The sequence below is a fragment of the Patagioenas fasciata genome, chromosome 5 (genome assembly GCF_037038585.1).
Source record: "Patagioenas fasciata isolate bPatFas1 chromosome 5, bPatFas1.hap1, whole genome shotgun sequence".
Classification (NCBI taxonomy): Eukaryota; Metazoa; Chordata; class Aves; order Columbiformes; family Columbidae; genus Patagioenas; species Patagioenas fasciata.
This window is the reverse complement of record NC_092524.1, coordinates 39,142,221-39,164,012: the sequence shown is the minus strand read 5'-3', so window position 1 is coordinate 39,164,012 and position 21,792 is coordinate 39,142,221. Positions and strand designations below refer to the sequence as shown.

At 38.7% G+C, this 21,792-nt stretch overlaps 1 long non-coding RNA gene across 2 annotated transcripts; it reads left to right on the top strand.

The window, feature by feature from the left end:
- The first annotated feature begins 958 nt into the window (after positions 1 to 958).
- Positions 959 to 21,114, top strand: LOC136101788 (uncharacterized). 2 transcript variants are annotated; one of them, XR_010651384.2, is made up of 3 exons: positions 959 to 1,581; positions 1,778 to 1,937; positions 13,304 to 16,993. It is a non-coding gene; the product is annotated as an uncharacterized lncRNA (long non-coding RNA). The 2 variants fall into 2 exon arrangements; XR_011739370.1 differs by lacking the exon at positions 13,304 to 16,993 and adding an exon at positions 20,893 to 21,114 and having other exon boundaries at positions 966 to 1,581.
- Positions 21,115 to 21,792: the final 678 nt, after the last annotated feature.

Genomic DNA, 21,792 nt, shown 5'->3' with positions numbered 1-21,792 from the left:
CCACCTTCTCCTTATTTGGTCGGCTCTGCGCCATTGAGCGGCCGCGCAGCCATGAATGGAGCCCGGCCAGCCCCGCCGCGGCCCGGCTGCCCGGCCCATGTAAGGCAGGCGCGGGGCAGCGCGCCCCCGGCCCGCCGCATGGCCAAATACGGAGCCCCGCGCAGCCCCTCGGGGGCCAGCGCTCCCAGGGAGCCGCCTGGCAAGGTGGCCTCCCCGGCCGCTTCCCAGGGGCTCGGCTCGGCTCGGCTACGGCCGCCGCCGCCCCGAGGTGTCGACACCCGCCGAGTGCTGGCCCAGGTGGACCCAAAATCTGGAGACGCTGGGGCTTGGCGGACGGTGCGGGGGGAGCTGCACGGCTGTTTTCTACCCCGGCTTTTCGTTTTTCCACTGAAAACGAGCCAGTCGAACTCCTGTTTTTTCGACGACCCGTGAGGTTTCTTTGGTGCCAACAACTGAGGCTTTTCTACTGCTTGGAGGCAGCACCTGCTGCCTGTGTTGCCTTAGGAAGGAGCAGCACACACTCAATTTCTTCTAAATGAGCACATGCAGCAAAAATCGTGCTTCTCTCTGCTTTTGGCTGACATCTATAGCACTAAATGGGATCTACTAGTTTACATTAATATGCATATACTTAAACTCTCATTTTTGCTCTTTTAATGCACACTTGATCAGTAATGAATAGTGATATGTATAGGGTGGAGGATGAGAGATGAGAATAGTTTGGACAAAAACCAGCTATGGTATTGATGTAATGTGGCAGTGGTTTTCCTGCTCAGTTGTTGAAATATCCACATTGATAATGTGTTCCAGCATTGAAATGTAGAAAATGCATGTATTGTCAGATTTTTTTTTTTTTTTTTTTAGTTAAAAATAGAAAGACTGGAGAGGCATCCCTTGAGTGGGTTTGGCCTGGCATGTGAAGCAGAGATTGTCAGCGTGTGTCCCAGAGGAACTGCATTATAACGCAGAGTACTGTGGCCTTTGGGAGCTCAGCTCATAAACTGCTCAACGTCTGCCTGTGTGAGACACAATGGGGAAAAAAGAATTGAGATTTGAGACAGCCGGGAAGGGTGGGGTGTAAAGGTCAAGAGGGAACACAGTAAACTGGATCAACTGCTTCAACACAGGTGCCGTTTATTAGATGCCATACAAGGGCTGACAGCCATCACATGGTTATACACATCTTAAATGAAGTGGAAGGAAAGAGCTTGTGAATGCAGCCCAAGCTGCAGTTGGGGGACTTTGAGGGGTGTTGGTGCAGGAGCTATCTTTGCATAGTGGTTTGGCTCTGACAAAGGGTACAAGAGCTGGAAGTCGCTGACTACTCTTCTCTGAACTGTATCCAAAGGGGGCGTTAGAGACTCTTAGACTTTAATTTCTTCTGAAATTGGAGACAGTGGAATCAGTTTGCTCATTTCTGGCACAATTAATGAGGTGGTTAGCTCCACCCTAACCCCAGTTTATCTTGGGGTTGTGCCCAATTCTGAGCACAACTTTGAAGCAGATGTAGCAACAAACTTCTTGGCCATTGGTAGCTCCTGCTTGTTTTTAAATGCCTTGAGGAGAGACAATCTGTTTCAGGTGAGAGACTATTTGTGTATAAAGGTGCGTACATGTATATTTCACATATGTGTATATATAAATAAATATGCGTGTATATATTACACATGCATGTATGTATGTGTATACATATATATACACGTTTTGCTTTGGCTGGGCATTTTTGTGTTTTTTTTGTTTGTGTTTTTGTTTTTGTTTTTTTTCTTATCTACCTAAGAAAGGAACATGTAGGACTGTGAAATACAGTGACCTCAAAAGTTCAAAGCATGGAAAGACTCTACTTCATTGCCTCTGCTCTGGACAAACCTTGGTTCTTAGTTTTCCTGGTAGTGATGAAAAATCAACCAAAATCAATACCGGTGGAATAAGGACCTCAAGTGAGTATATCTTTCTCTAAATCAATTATACATGGGTAACAGAGAGAAAGTATTTTGGTACTACTAATGCTTATTTATATAAAAATATATGTATATTTGTATTTCTACTGGGATGTATAGGCATATACACCCTAGGAACAGAGTATCATTTCAAAGAAAAACACTTTATCATATGCTGCTTTCAATTTTTAAAAAATCAGCATATTTTATTCTGTGGTTAGTTTTGCCACATGTAATTTAAATCTATCATTTTCTTTTTTTTATTTTTCCCAGCACTTCTTTTCTACAGAAACCATATAACATGAGGGATTGACTAGCTTCTCTGGCACTAGAGATTAGTTTACAGTGTTATCTCAGCTGTTCCTCCATTCTGAGGTGTTACAGTATTTACATAGAAGCCCGCTGCTGATAACTGCATTGAATTCCTCCCCAATCAGACTGTCACATCCTGCATTCCCTTTGGCTAGAGAGACAGACTCTGCTGAAACTGAGACAGAGCCAGGTCTCACTGCAAAATCTGCACAAAACAGTCTGTATTTTCTTGTTTCCGTTATAACTACATAGCAGCTTTCTCTACCCTTTCCTCAAATTTTAAGTATCTAATCCAGCAGGACTCACATCTAGGATTCTGATGCACTTGAGAGCGCATCAGTCCCACCCTGCCTGCCCGCCCCCCCCCGCCCCCCGCTCCCTCCATGTTTTGCAAGGTCAGATGAAAAGGGCACAACATGATGAATATAAAACTAAAATCTCATCTGCTTCCTTGTAGCCATTCAAAAAGTACCCAGCTAAAGTTATTCCTTTGGCCAAAATCATTCCACTTTCTGCAATAAAGTTATATTACAGCCTCAAGTAAACCAATCAAGCAAATAAAGAAGGAAAAACCTACTGAAGTGTGTTACGCAATGTCATCTAGAGGAAAAATACTCTAGCCTCTGACTGATGAGGGTCGCCACACGCTGTGTACATTTCTCATTACTTCACTGTCAGGAGTGACACCAGAGACAAAGGAAACACTGACAGTGTGGAGTATTGGGGGAGCAGAAAAGATCTGCAGAGGTCATGATCTGCATGTACAGCCTGAACAGACACGAGCATGAAGCCTCAATGTCTACACAAAATTAATGGGGTAGCAAAATTATATATACACATATATATATATATATATGTGATACATGCACATGGGCAAAACTGGATGTATTATTCAACTAACAAGACACTGTTGTGACTACAGCTAGAATCAGAAAATGAGTTCTTACCTCTGCATGGTAAAAATGTGAACTAAAAAAATCACAGTGTGATCTTATGATGCCCAGAAATCCTCACATTGCTATTCAGCTTTTGAATAGGAAAAAAAAAAAAAAAGAAAAAAGAAGAGCTTAAAAATAAAGTCTCAATTCTTCAAAATATTTAAAGCATAGAACACTTATTGCAACAGACTTCACATTATTTACAGGAGTTAACATTGCATTCAGAAATTGAAAATGCGGAGGATCAAGCCCTCTCTGTATTTTTTTTGTCTTTCAGATTATTCTTTTATTATCTGAACATGTTCCAATAAAAACAATAAACTTTTCCTAATACACCAATCAATTGCATGCTCCATATACCCTGACCTAGCAGGTCTTAGAGCAAATGACTTCTCACTTAAAATCTGCTATTTCTAAATCCAATGGATGATGACATATAAAATCTGTCCTAGCACAGAGCCAAATGTTACCTCTCTTAAGCCACAGGCCAGTGTAATCTTTGGAAGAAATTTTACTTTTTCAATAATAAGAAGCGAATGCCACTCTGACAGGTTTTCTTTTGTCCCGTGACAGTTGTTTGGAGCTATATGTGCTTTATAAATGTAAGAATCATCACAGCGAAGTCTTATTGATAGGCACAAGTCCTGTTGATATGAGAATGCCAAACATACAAAATATAATTAATATCACTGTCATGAACCAGTCACTGTCACAAAGGAGTCATATGTGGTTATCTGCATCTGTGTAGCTACGAATCTGTCTCTGTGTGTATGTAGACATACAAAGAGAAGCCTGAAATTCTGCAGTCACCATCAGCCTGAAGTTGTTCCCTATGAAAAGGTCTGTTAGACCTTTCCAGTCAGATTTTCAACTTCCCAACTGAGAAGTCTTTCATCTGTTCTGCTAGAGGAGTGTCTCCCAATTTAATAACCACACTGCCAGGGAAACTTCTCCAGATAATTCATGGGGTATTTCCCTTTCTCAGTTGTGTCTCATCCACCCTAGTAGTAACCGATGTTTCATACTGAATACATTCTCTGTCTTCTCAGTGTTGAAAGCCTTTGCATAGTTGCAGGCTGTTATCATCTCTCTGCGTCTCTTTCTCTCACTCACTCATGTACTGCTGCACATCTATAATTAACCTAAAACATCTTAAGTGTGCACTGAAATGACAGAATAATGAGGAGAGTTAGAGAAGCAGCTAAACATCTTGTTATGAAGCTGGGAGAATCAGCATGGGCAACGTAAGTGGAGGTGAGGAGCAGTGAAAGGAATTTGTTTCTGAATCTCTGACTCTTCAGAATCTTTATTTGCCACATCACAAAGAAAGGCCAAGACTCTCACACTGGTTAAATCTGCTTTGCAACAGAAAGAGGGCTTAGAGAGTGCCGGGAGATCCCAAAAGCACTGTGACCGCATAGGAGAAATGTCTTGCTTCCAGAAGTGCTATGCTTCTCTCGCAACCCAGAGCATGACAGGCATGAGAGGGTAGGACTTCAGCATTTCACACTGTGAAGGCTGCAGGCTACTCGGAAATGAAATGCAGCCCATGGAAACTGGTGGAATTCAGGCTCCTCATGCTGTCTTATGCACTGATGGACGTGGAGTCGTTCAAGAGCGCAGAAATATGTCCTGAACAACACAGCTGTTGTCAGCATGTATCACAGTTGCCAGTCCTGTGCAGTGTCTGTGGGAGATACCTGCCCAACATTAGAGAGCTGATGAGCAGTATTTCCAATAACATTTCTAACAGTATTTCTAAATCTCATTTCAACTGTGTGTATGTTTGTTCAGTATCACACAATCATCATTTCATACTCGATGAGTCCTCTGGCTGTTAGTACCATATCAATAAATCACAATTCCAAAGGCAATGGGTAAATGCTAGATGTATCAAAGATGGTTTGACAATATCTTATATTAAGAATATTTCCAAATCCCACCAATGCTTAAGGCTAAATTCTGCCCAGTTAAATTACATTTGTGATTATTTTAATTTGAATTATATTTCCGCCTTATATGTGACTGTAAAAAGCTCAGAATTGCAGAATGGTCACCCAGAAAGCATAATGAAATTACATGGAACGTTAACAGATGTTTCATTAGTATATAAATTATGTAGATTGATACCTATATATTTAAAAATGACAAAGGAGGAGTGAGAGAGAAGGCAAGATACAGACTCAGAAACTTGCAGCCAAAGGCACTTCCTCACCTTGATTTATGTCTCACTCCACCTTCAGTCTCCTTCAAGCTCACTTCTCTGCCATAGATTCTGCACCTGTCATGTTCTATAGAAAGTGATCAGGACTTCATAGGCCATGTTTTGATCTACAAATTTAGCATCACAACTGCTACCAGACCAGTGCCATAAGCAGATGCAAATCTACTGCCCTTGGTGGTGTTTTTAGCATATGGCTGTAACCTTTCAGTTTAGTCTAGTTCTCTACTGTAAGTCCTCCTGCAAGGTCTCTGAGTCACAACCACTCACGGTAATTCATGTCAAAGTGTTTCTAAGAGCAGTTCAGAATGTTTCGTACTAGGCATGAAACTTTCCCCTTTTTCATTGCTTCTTATGTCCCACTCTTCAGCAAGTTCCCTTTTATTTATGTTTTTATCACTTTCCCACTATCCTTACCTTCCTCTCTTTTCCATCTTGGTTTACCTCACCACATAAATGTAAGTTCTCCAGCTCCATATTCTCCAGTATGCACAGTGACCTACACACAAAATGGGAAGATAATGAAGATAAGAGAGGATTTAATTTCCAAGGAAAATTTTCCCAGAGAAACAAGAAACCTATCCATTTTCTTCCCCAGCTATCATACAGTTGTAGGAATATTAAATATAATATGTTTCTTATCTTTACTGGCTTATCACATAGGTTGGTCTTCTTATTTATAACCCAACACATTACTCTGAGTGAGCAGATTTGAAGTCCTTTGCAATAAGTAGGGTTCAATAATCTGAAACAAAAAGAAGCTGAATCTACCAGCTGCTGCAAAGCACTGTGTGAGTTTCCAGATTTTTTCTCAGCTGCCTTTTGTTTTTCAGAATCAGGGACAGATGTCTCATAATTATAAGAAAAACAACAATGCAACCGTCTATACTAATTGCATTCTAGCTAAGGAATTAACTTTTAATAATGGAAACCATCAACTGCTGGTTTTTCTGTTAACATCTCTACAGGCATTCTTTTGTACTGTGTGTTAAAGCAGGAGGACCTACATTTCTTAATCGGTATAGATGGAGAGAAGGAAGTATTGCCTTACAGATGAGAAGCTAAGGTTCAGCAGTATGAAGTGACTTGACTGAAGTCATACTCGAAATTAGGAATTTATGTAAGAATTGAATCCTACTTCTGAAGACTAGTTTTTTCAAATATGAGTACATCAGGCTCTCTGAATCTGTGGTGTATGCAGAAGCAGTTTGCTTTGCCACGATTGATAGATATATCCTTCGCAAGACCAAAAGGTTCTACTGCTGCTGTTAGGAACACAAAGATAGTTGATGAGCTGCATGTGATGATTCCAACCTACAATTTTGCAGAATGGTAAGATGATTTAAATAGAAGTACCTCAGTTACTAACAAAGGATGTAGCTGGACCATGATCCACAGTGAAAACATTGCAGTAGGTGAATCTGAAAGCGGAACTGTAGGATGCTGAAACTGGCTTGGAACTTTCTGGCAAAGTTGTTTCTTTTCCTAAAAACTAGAGATTCTTCAAAATACTTTTTACCCAATAAGCTTTGTACTCCATTTTTCAAAGAATGCTCTCCAGTCAGCTCATTTAATTTTCTTACAGGTTAAAATAATCCACAAATCTACAGATTTATTCTGCAGAAGAGCACTATCTGAATTATGAACAAAACATTTTATTTCCAAATTTTGTTTCTGAGTATTTTTGAGATTTTTACCTCCTAGTCAAATTAAGTAGAAAAATATTTTTATCTTAACTTTTTCAAAAAAATTGAAAAATTACCTTAAATATAGCAGTTTATTAATCGAAGCTTAAATTTTATACTAAAAATAATTTTTCTCTGGAATCTTCCTGAGCATTAGAATCCCCTGAGAATTAAACAGTTAGCTAGAACATTGCAGAAGGTTCCACAAAGCTACCTTATAAAGAGACTTTATGTAATACAGAAAACATACTACAAGTGTAAGTTAATATATTCTGACTACATATAATGTTGAAAATGCAAATTTTATCCACTTTTTGCTATTCATTTCTCCTTATCTCCAGTTGGAATTGAGCAGAGAGAGATAAAGCACCATTTGAAAAATCTAGACTTTGCAGTGAAGAAAATAGGTATGGGGTCTCCTGGAGGGTTACAATCGAAAGGTTAAATGCATGTTTAAGGAACAGGTAACCTACCTAAAACTGCAGTGATTCAAGATCAGAGGAAGTACCAGATGGCGTCAGTAAAATCTCATTGGCAAAAATTCATCATTTAAGTCAACTGGGGAAAATGTTGCTGAAAATACAGTTTTAATCTGTTGCCTTAAGCATAGTAGATGTTTGCAAAAAGAAAAAAAGGTCAATTTGATGGTTCATAAAGCAATTATTTTCCAATAAAAATATCTTCTAAAATAACACACTAAACACAACCAAAGGCAGTCATCACAAAAAAAAACCAAACCAAAACAAAAACAAAACTAGATGTTTTTCTATTTTGCAAAACAGTATCAAAACTACTAGGTTGCTCTCAGAGGAATGACTCTCATGATAAGCAATTGTTTCCCAGTAAAAAATGTCTTGGATAGACCAAGGTATTGGATAGATATTTGACAAACTTGACAAGCTGAAAAATTCAAATATAGCACACTGTCCTTCAAAAAGAGAAAAAGAAATTCCCTAAGACAAGGAACTCAGTAAAAATCAGGGAAAAAAAAAAAAGAAAATTTACTTGCAGAATGAGGTTGCAAAGTCTCGAATCGGCCATACTCTGCAGAGAATAGGGGCACAGAAATGGGCTGACATTGCAATTACCCTCCAATAGAGATAGTGAGGGCCAAGGTTTCTAAGGATTCAGACTCTATTCAGGCAGACAGATTAAAGGGGAAAAAAGTATGTTCATTTAAGTTGTTTTAACCACATGACATTTGGACACGATCTGCCATGGCTCTGAGGGCACACACATCCCTGACTGTCCCTGCCTGGCCTCCGCTGGGGCTCCTCCCCCCCACCCTGCCCATGGCCCAGGGCCCCATGTCAGCCCCCCAAGGCCATCACCCCCTGCCCCGGTGACATTGCAGGAGGGCAGATCTCTAGCTTTCCACATCTGAGACTGCTTCCCCTCACCAGCCCTGTTCCTGATTCCCATGTGAACCTTGATGTCTCAGCCCAGCCTTGTCACTATGGACCTGCTGGCCACCAGCGAATCTGAACCCTGCCCTGTAGATTGACTTCATGGCTTGGCCTCAGACCTGCCTTATCACCATGATGTTGCCTTGTGATCTGGACTCTTGCTCAGACCTGGCCACCATCTCTAGGCCTGCCCTGCTTGCCTACTTGGGCACTGTGGGACTGGGACCTGGCTGGTGGGACCTCTGCCCTGCCTTGGCCTGGCTGACATATTGCCTTCCATGGGATCCCCCATGGATGTTGAGAGACCATACCAAAAGCTTTGCTACTGATGTTGCTGGCTGCACCACCCATTCCTTGTTGCTCTTTGCCAGCTATATTACGTCTCAGCTTTTCTGGCCAACATATGACTTGCCTCTGCTCTGCTCACCACCATTCACAGAGGCTTTACATAGAAATTGGGTTAAAAAAAAAAAAAAAGGAACTACCCAGGACACCTTCAGCCAAGTATAGCTAGTAGATTGCAGAGGCGTGTTTCATCTCTTATTTTCTCTCCCTTTGCTTTTCATGCCCAGAAGCCCACATGGAACAGAACAAGGCAGAATTTTATCTGTTGAGTTTCAAAGGCATTATGGTGCTTAGGATACTAACCTAACAGCTGAAGAGAGCATTAAATTTGTATCTCACATCTGAGAAGAGTACTCTGACCTCTAATCTGTAATATAAGGGTGAAGGAGTAGTTTTCTCTCTACCTCCACCTCATTTTCCATGCCCAGGTGGCACTTGAAAAAGAAGCCAAAAAAATAAACAATAAAGAACAAGTCCTGTCCAGATTCTCAGGAAGAAAAGATGCTGACAATTTCCACACAGATTTTGGGTTCCAGCTTCCAAGTGAGCAGGGTATCTATCTGCTATCTTCTCCAGTTCAAGCACACTAACTCCAGAATGAAAGAGTGTTTCAGCTACATCCCAGGATTTAGTGCTTCAAGTATATTAGCTCGAAATGTCTTACCATTACTTCAGCTTTTTCTGGCATCTTCTACTGCCTAAATCACCTCAGACATATTTTAGGTGGAATCTACACACCTACATCAATTCCTAGATTCCTGTCTGAGTGACAGGCAACTAAGAATTAGGTACTGCAGCATCTCCAGCCTTCCTTACCTTTAGCATGCTACATATAATTTTTGAAAGCAAAAATTAAAATCCATGGTGCTTTCAAAATATACAAAGACCTTGAATACACAATCTCTGTGAAATGTAAATTGTATCAAAGCTTTTGGAAATTGAAAAGAAATACTTTATCTAGTGTAAGGCTCATATACACTGTTTGCTTTTTCTGCCATTGATGGTCAAGCTGCTTCCCAGTGAAGACCCTATGACAAATCAAGTTAACATTATCTAAATGGCCACTGTAAGAAATTAAACTATTGCACCTAAAATATTGCAGTGTGTTCTAAGTACCTAAGTGCAAGAAAAATGGGAATTAACCAAAGAAATTCAGAAAGATTATTACATGTTTGATACAAAGTTCTGAGAAGAAAATTTAAGGAATTGATACAAAATTCACCAAAATTCTTAATAAACTCTAGTTGACTTTATAGGCTTTGGAGTAAGCCCAGAAAGTGTTGTCTGTGTGTATTGCTTTCCTATCAAATTCAGGAGGATATAACAACTATTTATAGTTGGCCTAAATACCCAACAACAGAGAAATATTTATTTTGTAGAACTATAACTAGCAAATTTACTGTGGTCATGAATTCTTAATGATTGTATACCTTACAAACCTGTTAATTTATGTTGATGTCTTCAAAGGATACTGCGGGAGTTCAAATCCCAGCAGGAACGTACAGTGATTTCCCTAGGGTTATTTGTATTGAATTAATTCACTGAAATATGATTTTGTTGATTGATTTTTACAGCACCAGGAAGCAAGTGAAATTCTACACAACCATAAAATAAATTGAAGTTTAAATAAATAATAGGATGAATGCTGAAAATATCATGTCTAAGCATATTCTGACAATTGGATCAGTTGGGCTAGAAGCATATACACTAAGTAAACTTTTAAAGCTTGAGACATTAAGAGAAAAAGCTGGAATATGCACTGTAATTACAGTCTTGTGCTAGCTAACAACCTACTGCTATCCTAAAGTCAGTAGATTTCTAGCTCAAAACACAGGCCTTCCAAGTTTGGTATAACTAGGTTGCTCATATTTATTAGTGAATTTTAAACTCTCAGAATTCCTGTGAAGTTTTTATACATAAGGCAATGAGGTACAGATTAACCAACATAATGATAAACAAGAAGTTGTTGATTGTTCTGAAAAAGAAAAATTGATCTTAGAAGTACCACTCCAGTGTTTTAAGCATCAGTCCAGTACTCCTCAAATTTTCCACTTATCACCCTATTCCAGCTGCTAGTTTAGGGCATGCAGTTTTATAGATGACTATAGCAAGATCAAATAGTTGTCATGATGAAGAAACTGCTTTACTCAGCCAGATTCTCCTAGCTGATCTGATCTGCTTGAAAGCCATAGAAAGTTCTGGTTTCAGCAAAGTTGCACCCACCTTTAGCCACAGAGGAGTGAGATTCTGAGTTACATTATTAACAACAAGGAAAGGAAATTCTGAAGGCTTTGCCTTTAGGAAAAATATCTCTGCAGTATTCAAATGAAAAGAAAGAAGACAATCTTGAAATTCAAATGAGCATAGAAAAACTAGTGGGCTGAAAATCACAACAGCTTTACTTGAATTCTTGGTTTGCCTCCTGCATCTGGAACTGCTATGAAAATGCAGGTGGGTATCAAAATGTCACTGCTGCTAAAGTAACTAATATGATGTCACAAGCACGTTCATTATTTAACTTGGGGAAAAGTCATGTGGGATAGGTGTACTCTAAGAGGAAAACTAAAGGAAGACAAGATCCTGGTTCTACATAGGACCATAGAAACTGGAGTCAGGGGAAAGAATGTTACAAAGGTGAATGTTGGGTAGATACATCTACAAGTAAAAGTTCAATAAAGCTAAACAGGAGGTTATTGCTTATGAATATTCAGGAGTTTGAATGGCCTGAGTTCGGGTGCCTTCATTTCTCTCACTTTCCATATTCAGAACACATACCATGGTCAATCTAAATTTCATATTTCAACCTTATATATTAACATGCATGTTAGATGAATGTTTAATGCCTAAGTTTTATCTGCCTGCTCTGCCCTAGAATTCACAGCTCCTGAGTTCAGTGTTAATACACAAGGGAAGTTAAAGGTTTCAGGGAACAGAATCAGCAAAAACTCCCAGAAAATCACCTCAGTCAGCATGGTATTTTCTCTGATCCTATCCTCTAAAATATTAATCTTCTCCTATGTATCATCACCTAATTCAGCATAAGATGATGCTTGATGGTTGAGCCTAAATCAGGACAAGGGTCTTTCTGAAATACCATTTGTCTCCGAAGCTTAGATGCTCTTTCTTACCAGTCTAGATTCACATTCTGAAATGACCTTCTACGGGCTCAAGCCCCTTGCTACTCTCATTGAAAGAAACAAAATATATTTCAGTTATAGAATCATAGAATAGTTTGGGTTGGAAGGGACTTTCAAAGCTCATCTAGTCCAACCCCCCTGCAATGAGCAGGGACATCTTCAACTAGATCAGGTTGCTCAGAGCCCCATCCAACCTGGCCTTGAATGTTTTGAGGGGTGGGGCATCTATCACCTCTCTGGGCAACCTGTTATTATGGGCAACTTTATTTTATAATGGCTTTTTAATTATAGTAGCTTACAGGTAAGCAGCCTATGTGATCCTCTTGTGTTCTTACTGTGGTAGAAATACATATCCACACTTCCCAGAACCATGTTACAGCCCATTCTAGGCAGGAGCTATTGCAAGAACAATTATGGCTAGATATACACAAGACTGAATCTCTTGCTGTAGCTTAATGATGAGGTGCTTACTCAAAAAAGAAAATGTGAGGTGTTTTGGGGCTGCTTCTGTACCTGTTCTTCCCTTTCAGTACTTAATCAAGAAACTGTTGCATATAAATTCTGTAAACTGTCCTTGGAGCTTGTTCTCCAAGCTGTAGGCTAGCCAAGATGCACTGGCTGATTTCCTCAGGGACTTTGCTGTACCCTTCTTTACCACAGAGTTTCCCAAGGGTCCTGCAAAACAAGACCATACATTAATATCCACATATGAGAAGATCTGAAATAGATTTCATGATATTAACATCCAAAGCATCACATCCAGAGCACATGTCTCTAGTAGCCAGAATGATGCCAAGACCCCTGCTGAAGAAGACATGTACAGTAATTTAATTTCTATTTAATTAGTAGCTTTAAGAGGACCATCCCCGACTTTTGGTGCTTTACTTTGCAAGCATGACATACTTTCACTGAACTGCCTTTGCACAAAGGTTTTGAGTAGGTTAAAAAAAGAAAGCTGGAATTCAGAATTGACATCATATGACATCATAATGCCACTCTCCCCAACAAGGCTTGTGCCTTTACATTCACTGATATCACTGTCACAGGAGTCACAGGTTTCTACAACTGTGTTGGAGAAAAGTACAATTCCAGGGTGTGTTATTATCCTCCAACTCTTCCAGCATCTCTTCACCTCCACAACCTTGTCCTTACCTACTCGTGTTCAAGTCCAGCTCCTCAACATAATCTTGTCTGGCTTCTCTAGTCTCCTACTTTCAGTCCTCTTCCAGAAATCTATGTCTCTGCTTAAAATAGTGGCCAGCTCTAATTGCCCCGTCTCTGAACCCGAACATTTACAGTTAACTTTGTTTTACCTTCTACAGTTAAGTCAGGAAAGACTACTGCAAATAAAGGCAAAACTCCTTCTTCTGCGTTCTGATGTCTGACCCCACCCAGCCGAAGGACACAAGGAGAAACATCGGGTTCCCTGTGTATGAATGGGCAAATATTGCATGCTCACCCGTTCCACAGGAATGGTGTGGACATAGCCCAGTCTCATGCAACAGATGAGCACAGCTGAATACAGTCAGAGAAGATACATTCTTCAGAGATTTCAGCTGCTCAACACATACACATGGCTTTTCTAAGAGTTTATGAAGCAGTTGAATTTCGTCAGTTTTTCCTGAAACCAGCAAAAAAAGTTATCCATCACCTCTACACTTCCCTGTGTCAAATTTCAAATGTGTAAATACTGGGGTGATTAGAACCTCTCAACAAAATGGCTGTACTTTTTTTTTTTTCATAATATATATATATACTTTTCCCCAGCTTTGCTTTCAAAAATGGCAAAGTAATTTTGGGTTAAACTTTCTAAAATATCCATCCTGTGGGAGACTTTTACATGAAAAATTTCTGATGAAATGGTTACAGTTTTGGCAAGATAGATGAGGTCTATTAAAATACCAAGTCCAATCTCCAGAGACCAAGTCATGTTACTTACTAAAATGTTTAGAAATCCAAAGTATGACACATAAATGGTTGTACAAAGCTTAGTGTTCAATGGACCACAAAAATATAAAATATGTCAAACAAAGGACAAAGTAGGAGACATTTCAAAGAGGGTGTTTAAAGAAATTGTTTATTAATTCAATATACTTGAAATCAGTATAGTGAACCCACATAAGCAAAGCTGTTCCATTGAAAGCTGTTCTTCACAGGAAATTAGCACAAAATGAGACGGTAAGGCACAGGATTTCTAATGTCTATTACAGAGGAAAAAATACACACTGTAAAGACATCAGATCAGAATATTGCTTTTCTTAATGCTGAATAAAGTACGTTGTAAATTAAAATAGTCACAGAAGTAAATTTCCAATTCAGTATCCACTTTTCTCAAGTAGGTGCATTCCACCTTTTAAGTAGTATCTTAAACTTTTTCATTAGATTTTGACACTGCACTCAAAACCTGAGAGAAGTGTACATAGCTACCTGCTCCAAGTAAATGGTCTCATTACTCATTTTCAAAGCAATAGCTACAACGCTTATCAGATATTTTAGAAGACAAACCTATGGATTGTTAAGGTTTCTTAGACACTCAAGAGAAATGTACACCATTAAAAAGTAAGAAAAGTTTGTTTGGAACTGAAAAATTAACAAACTGTGAAATCCAGCAGCATACAGCTGAATGCTTTTCCAAAGCAGGGCTGTCTTCGCCGCTTAACACAGTGCTTGCCGTTGCACGCATTCTGAGCATGCTGCCTCCCCACACAGCAACACTTCGCTTAATTCATCTAGTCCTATTAAAGCAGTGAGAGGAGAAAGGAATCCATAGAGAGCATACAAGGCTACACCTATGGGCCAGTCAAGAAACACCAGCACAATGAGTCAAAATATTCCTCGCAGTTGCAGTCTGCCATCTGAAACCCAAAGACATGGGAAAGAAGGGTTAAATTTGACTGCAAGTGTGTCTCGAGCTATATGGATAAAACTCTCTTCTGTTTGTAAATCTCATTTTAGGGGGAGGATGACATTTTCAGTGAAGAAAAATCTGTTTCCTATGTTTAACAAACGTCTAATGTAACAATTATCAAGTCACATATGCCTCCTGGGAAACTTTCTAAGGAGGGAAGGAAAATATCAGATTTGCTTTAATGAGCAATTTTCTAGAGAAAAATGACTAAGATGCAAAGTTTTAACAGAGCTTTACAGAGATAAGTTGCAACGTTCCTTCAACGCTTGAGAAAATATGGCTATAGATGAAGAACACAATTTTAATGTTTGGAATATAATACGTTTGGCATGCAATGTGTTAAGAAAACCCCAAGTTGCAGACTATGACTGGACCACAGCTGCAGAACTACTCAGGTTGTCAACAGGCAACCTAAGAAGGAGACCTTCCATTGTGCATTCTCTGGCTTAATGAGAAACAGGTTGCGCACAACTAGTACCAGGTTAATTGAGTTTACATATCTGCTGGTCTTCTCATTATCACATACTCTCTGTGCTGAGCTTTGAGACCAGGAGCTTTATTTAACAGATCCATCAAGCCTATTATCCACCAAGGCTATTAACAGTTACCTCCCCAATGACTGAGATGTGTTGTGAGCTGTCAGAGCATTTTATTTCTGCCTTGTTCATTCTTTCAGCAGTCTGGAAAACTGCAGATATGTTTATATGTATGAAAATGCTACATAATCCAAACCACAATCTGGCATTTTCTGCTAGTCATATAAAATATCCAGCAGCTAAATAAACCAAAAAATAAACTGATCATACCCAAAGCATTTGAATATTTCCCAGTGTTTCCTTTTTAATAATTCATAACTGAGATTTCATGGTAAAATTACTAACTGCTCAGGAAATTATTTTAAAATTAAAAAGTAAACATTTACTATGTGCAGTATTACTCAGCCTAATGAGCAATCATTGTGGGTGGCATGGTATTATTGAATTAAACAGATTTATTTAATTCAGATACTAATAAAATAGATGAACAACATGGTAGCTGGCACTTATTTGAATTTAGGAAAGGGTAAACAACATCACAAAAAATAACAGTAACTTTGGATCTGTAGGCAGCCTAAACAGTCCCATTTCTTTAGCCAATCTCATTTAAAATATTACACTAATACACGTGCACATCATGTTTTGATTAGTGAGAACTTTTGGAGGAGAGACCTGGCATATCCTAGAGATATTAAAAATGAGTCCCCCCCTTCCTTTCATGTCAGGGACAGAGAAATAAGTAAGGCTAAAAAAGTTTTGCAGTGATCTTACAGAAAACCCCACTGTGCCCTGTAGAAAAGAGTCCATTTTGGAATAGAAGTACAATAGAAAGAACAAAGAACCAAACGGGGAAGAAAACAAGTCCCAAAATCCCTATGGGAAGGTTTCTGTTTGTATCAGTTATCACTTCAGATATTTCTCAGGTCCTCTGATTCCCTTCATTTTGTCTTTTCCATCTTTTTGTTAAATATCAAGAATATTCTAATATTTCCAAGGTATTTTCAGTGTGTATTTCTGTTACCACATTTGGTATTTTTTTAAAGAAAGTTTACAATTGCTATTGTATAGGCAGCTTTTTATAATTAAACTACGTTTATGCTTCAGAAAACTCTGGTAAAATCCACTTAGGCTGTATTTAATCACATCAGAATGAAATGCTGTAAGATATTATAAGTAACTTTCTTGTTATCTAGATATCTCAAAGAAAGTCTTAGCCACAAAATAATTTGACCATTTAGTTTAACAAAACATAACCAGTGTAAATACATGGTGATCTGAATTATGTCAAAATTAAGTCTGACTTTTGTCCATGTATTTTCACAGTGTATATGAAAAGGTGTAGGGTTTTTTTTCATAATTTTTTTTCAGCACTGAAGTTGCAAAACAAATATTATGGTTGAAAATTGAAATATATGGATGTCATGATATTCACAGTCATAACGCTGCTGGCAAGCCTGACAGCTTGACAGATGAAATTTTCAACACCCAGTCAAATTAAACAGAAGAACTAATTTAAATAAAGAAACCACACAGGACTAGCAAAACATTTGTACCATATCTTCAGTCTCGTCTTTGCTGTGCAAGCGCTTAAAATTCAGTTGCAGATGGTTATGTTTTTCTTCCATTAGAAAATAAACAGGCTAATCTTCACTCTGAATATGTACTCACTGAAATAATACTGCAAATTAATGCTCGATTTCTGATTGCCTTTCATAAACAAACTAGTTAAATAGCTATTTAAAACTGTCTTCAAACATCTCAGTTGCCAATATATTCAAGAAGTCCTAAATCTGGCTTCAAGCTAAAACAAGACAAGAAAGTATAGCCTTTGTTGTTCTACTGAATGACTTCCCTGCTTCAAACGGATTTTACTAGGGTATCTGAAATGTTGGTGGCGCACAAAATTTAATGGAAGCACTATAAATACATTCAAGTATTTTCTCAGACTTGCCAAAAAGATTGTTCTGGATAATTGTTCCTTATTTCCTAGATTGCTGATTTGAAAAGGATGCTGCAAGACTCACTGTTTTGTTGTGTGGAGGTTTTTTTTTTTGTGTGTGTGTGGTTTTGTTGTTTGGTTTTTGTTGGTTTTGGTTTCTTTTTTTCCCATCTATTGATATCTATACAGCCTACAGCTAGATCTGGAAAACAAACAAACAACAACAACAAAGTCCAACCAAAACCCACCAAACACACACAAACCACAACTTCTGTGACTACAACAGTATGTAAACATCAAAATCTAAAACTGTAACCTGAAAATCTGCACATAACTCCTGCCAAAGAGCTGTGTGGCTCATGAGAGACCTTGATGTATGCGGCCTAAATTCAGAGTCAGGCAGCAGCAAATTAGGTTACTGGCAGTTTTACAATTTAGGCCAATTACCCTAATACAAATTTTGAGTCATGAGGACATTAATTTTTTTCATGTTACATCCTTCACAGGCATACTATATCCAGTCCAAAATGTAAGCAAATTCCCCTCAACTGTGTAAGCCATGCGACCATGTCCAAATTGCAAAAGGCTGCAGCAGAAAGCAGCAAAACTCAGCCAGCTAACAGTTACCAAGTCAGGGGAAAGAGGTCCTGCTACCAGCAAACTGAGACAGTGAACCCATGTCAGAAGGTGGAGGGTAGGGGAATGTTTCTACCCAGGCTTTTCTGCTTGACCTGAGGAAGAACATTTTTTCTGCAGGCATGAGAAGAATAATGAACACCAGACAGTCCCCTGCCTTTTCAAAGGAGACAGGCAGCCTAAGGTGGAGACAGGTGCCAACTGGGAAACTATTTGATCAAAGGAGATTAAATAAAGGGTAAGGACATCCATGACAAGTGAATCCAACAGCAACCTGTGATTCCAAGATTCTTGTCATGGCTTTTAGCTTTGGGTCCCTTCAACACTCTCACAGACTCACTGTTGTCTGCTAAGTCTTTTCAAATGGTGCTACTCTGAAGTCAGCATTTGAGAAATTCCAAGCCCAGACATCACTTATAAATGCTCTAAGTGGGCTGTTGGTTACCTAAACTTTCTTGCTTGAATTATTGGGATAACGTGAAAGAAAGTGTGGAGAGCAAGCTCAGTGAGTCAAATAGTGACTTCATTCTCAGACAGGTAATTTCCAGCCTCCAGAACAGAAATCCTGACACACAGCAATCATCTTTATATCTGGTAATGGCCAACCTGCCTGCACACAGATACTGCTTTATTACTAGTTTGTCTCCTTACTACGTGTTCCATTGGAAGGTTTTAATTCTCTTCCCAAAGATATGAACTCCCACAGTGAACAGTTATTCTAAGAAGTAGGAGTTTCTTGACGGGTTACAGTCAAAGTCAGCGTCCTAAAGTTACTGTGAAGGTTCTCTCTTCAAAAAGTGGAGCGATTCAGGGAAACAAAGTAGAATTTTAGTGTAAGAAGCACCACACAGAAGACCAAGATCCATTAGACATGTGGTGAAAGTGTGATGCAAAAATATGTTAGTGGCTTTTTTTTCTTTTTGCAGTTCTATTAAAGATCAAATAAGATAAAGAATGGAGTCCACAAAAATAACGAATTACTCAGAAACATTTCTCAGCTTTGAGTAAAACTAGCAGGTGCCCGAAACATGGTCAGTCTGAACAAGGAAAGCTTTTCCCACATCTTGTACCAGGACAGGAAAGCAGGGCGCTGAGGACAATTTTAATAGCTTGTACTACATGAAGGTTATAGTGAATCATTCATTTCTGTTTCTAGGTCAGTCAGTTTTCAAAACTGGAACACAAATGGTACCGCAGGAAGGGTTCAACATCCAAACATATTAGAGTTCTCATTATGTGTGAAATTCCAAATTTTAAAATTTCCTTTCAGTGCTAATTGGACCAAATAATCAGATTTTATAAACACTGAAATGTTGTGTTTTTCTGGAATTTTGAATACTGTCTTTTACTTTCTATCACTTGTTTTGACTTTCTGACAATACACAATTCATTTAAGGGAAGAGTGCACTACTAAAGCCAAGTGCTTGAATTCCTTTTGTTTGGTACATATTTAAAAACAAAAGAAGTGCAGCATTCAGCTAAACTAATGTTGTGGGGAAAGTATTGATTTGGAAAACTTATTATCAACTGCAAATAAAGACTTCAGCTTCAGTAAAGATTTTTATCAGTCAAAGGATACCCTTCTGATAAGCAAAACTCTCATCTCTTGAATAGCTGTTTAAAAAGACAAATGAAATTGAGGCATTATTTATAGCTAGATGTTATACATACACACACACACACACACAAGTATATGTGTATATAAAGAACAACTGATACAAACATAAGACTAAGATGAAACTTGGGCACAACAATGTGTAAAGCATAAGAAAGGGAATGCAGACTTGAAGTTTCTTGAAGAATATTTCCAACAGGCAAAATCAACAAGACACAGCAGTTTGGTAACAACAAAAGTTATGGATATTCAACTTTGGTCATTATTAGGTTTTAATTTAGAGCCATACAGAGGCAACATTTAGATATACAGGAGTTCTAATCAAGGTTAGGTCATTTTTACATACATTGCAACACAGCAATTATTTGTTTAATTCTGCTCAAGTTTCCAGAGGTGGTCAGTGACAGACAACAAGAGAATTCTTCTGTAATTTGGCTTCTTTTTTTTTTCATTTCCTGTTAGTCTTGCTTCAGTGCTCCTGTGTGTGTCCCCAGCACAAGAGGATTACTGGTATGGCGCTTTCTCCCCTCTCTGACTCAGCATGCAAAAACATGTGGTCTGTCCTATTTTAGAAAACATGGTATTGCCCGACAGGACATGACTGCTACTGCCAAAAATCACTCTAAAAAAATAGGGCAAGTCTGTACTGGTGTGGATTAAGGTCAGAAACAGAATCTTCATGCCACCGTACTGAGCTTCTCCCTATCCACTTCTCCCTGTTCCCCTGAACTACTTCCTTTACAGTAGTTGAGATATGTTATGTCCCTAATGACTGTCCCACCTAAAAATAAGCGCTCTTAACACACAAGAGATGTCAGAGTAGCACAGCAGGATGCTGAAGCGTCTCTAGATGCATAGCAGGGCTTCCCTTATGCTGGGCTTCAACAATTTAGGAATTCACACTTGATAAATGGAATAAAGGCGGCTTCTTTTTATCTCTTGCAAATGGTGCCAGAATTGATATATTCCTGACCCTTATTTGGGTCTGTAGTTTATTCTTTTATGCTGTTCTCTCGAATCATAAAATGCTAATGTTTCATTGAATGAATACGTGTAGTTGTATATGCTTTTTCACTGACATTTATAGATGAGCTATGTAATTTACAGCAGCTGGCTCAGCTTTTCGCTTGGGTCTACATTTTCTTAAAAGCCTCATACAGAAACATACTCTGTTTACTCTGATACTGTTTCTCAAGCAGAAATATAATGCCTGAAATCTGGAAAGTTTCTTAACTGTAGCTGCAATAACTCTTCTTCACCTTTATATTGTTTTCCAGATATAACAGTACAGCAAAAGGTTTCTCTGCACTACACTTAAGGGATGCTATTACTTGATTCAAAAATCCAGGTCCTTGCTCTTTTTTCAAGGTGAGTGATGGAAGCCAAATGAAACATACTGTTTTTTCTAAATAGCAACATATGACATTATCACTGATATGGGCTAGATTAAGCTGACTAAAGCCATGCCAGAGCAAGGCCCAGAGAAATAATCTATCCTTGTTACCTACCACAAGAGTGGGGAAAGATCACTTTCTCATTACAGTACTTGCATTTAGTCAGTCTGCTGAAATATTTCTATCTACAAACTGAGAGGGAGCAGTATTGCAGGTATTGTTTCTCCCTCTTTTCTTGCATCCTCGTCACTGCAGTAATTTTGGAGATGCCTGTGTTGGCAAAGGGGAATTTTATTTTGGAATTTTGAATACTATCTCAGGAATCTCCCAAAAGTTAGGAAAATACATGGATTACGGAGGATACTTAGCTGATTCTTTTAAGAAAGGTCTTTTGCAATTTGCAATGGAAACAGCGTTCTTTTAAAATGTATTTATCAGTGCTATAGCACATAAACATTACATAGTTATTGGGCTTTTTTCGACAGGTAGCCAAGCAACCAATCCTCTGAGAAAAGGGCTGTAAGAGAACTGCACTTGAGAAACCACTCAGCAAAGGAAGCACTAAAGGACATAAAAACAGACTCCAAAACTGCCCCCAAAACATTCATTTTCTATTGATTGTTTCTACTGCGAGGATGACCATGTTTGGCAAAGGAAAGGACACTACCATATGTCTTAATGGCACTCACAGCTTCTTGACTGCTGTGGTTGTGATTCATTTGTTGGCCAGGACGTTTGCTTTTGTCTGCTTGTTCTACAAGTTTTCAAGTGTTACCTAATTCT